The sequence below is a fragment of the Scylla paramamosain genome, chromosome 3 (assembly GCF_035594125.1).
Source record: "Scylla paramamosain isolate STU-SP2022 chromosome 3, ASM3559412v1, whole genome shotgun sequence".
NCBI classification, from domain to species: Eukaryota; Metazoa; Arthropoda; class Malacostraca; order Decapoda; family Portunidae; genus Scylla; species Scylla paramamosain.
In genome coordinates this window covers 39,562,228-39,563,021 of record NC_087153.1, presented here as the reverse complement: position 1 = coordinate 39,563,021, position 794 = coordinate 39,562,228, and positions in this window count along the sequence as shown.

Sequence of the window (794 nt, the reverse complement as noted above, 5' to 3'; positions counted from 1 at the left end):
CAATATAAGAAGAAAAGAGACTGAAATAGTGGAATTAGTAGTATCTTGCCTAACACTGAGAACTAAGACAAGGTACAGGAGATTGAAAGCAACGACTGCACGACCCAATAAGAGATACAAAGCAAAACAGGTCACGATATTATTAAGAAGAACAAAGGAGATTGAAACAGTAGAGTAAGTAGTGAAATACCTTTAAGTCATCATCTCCTCATCTATCTACCTGTCAAAGCACACCTGTCGCTAATAAGAGGGCGTGCGAAGGCGTGGTTCAGGGGTAGGTGAGGGCGTGGCGAGAGAGAGAGAGAGAGAGAGAGAGAGAGAGAGAGAGAGAGAGAGAGAGAGAGAGAGAGAGAGAGAGAGAGAGAGAGAGAGAATCATGTAAGACTAGCACGGGAGATAATGAGGAGGGAGAGGTGACAAGAGTGATTTGAGGAGGAGGAGGAGGAGGAGGAGGAGGAGGAGGAGGAGGAGGAGGAGGAGGAGGAGGAGGAGGAGGAATGAAGGACATTTATGGCACTAGAAATTACAAGTGAGGCGTGAGAGAGAGAGATTGGAACACTTGAGAGAGAGAAAGAGAGAAAGAAATGACGGACGGGAAGAGAAAAGAGAGATGGGGGAAAGACAATTATGGAAGGGAGATAAGGGAGAGGGGGAGGGGAGAGCGAGAGGGAGAGAGAGAGAGAGGGAGAGGTGCGTGGATGACTGAAGGAAGAAAAGGAAATAATGGGATGATAGGTTACAGGAGGGACAGAGGAATGTGGGAGAGGCAGAGGGGGGAAGAGCGAGAGGGGGAG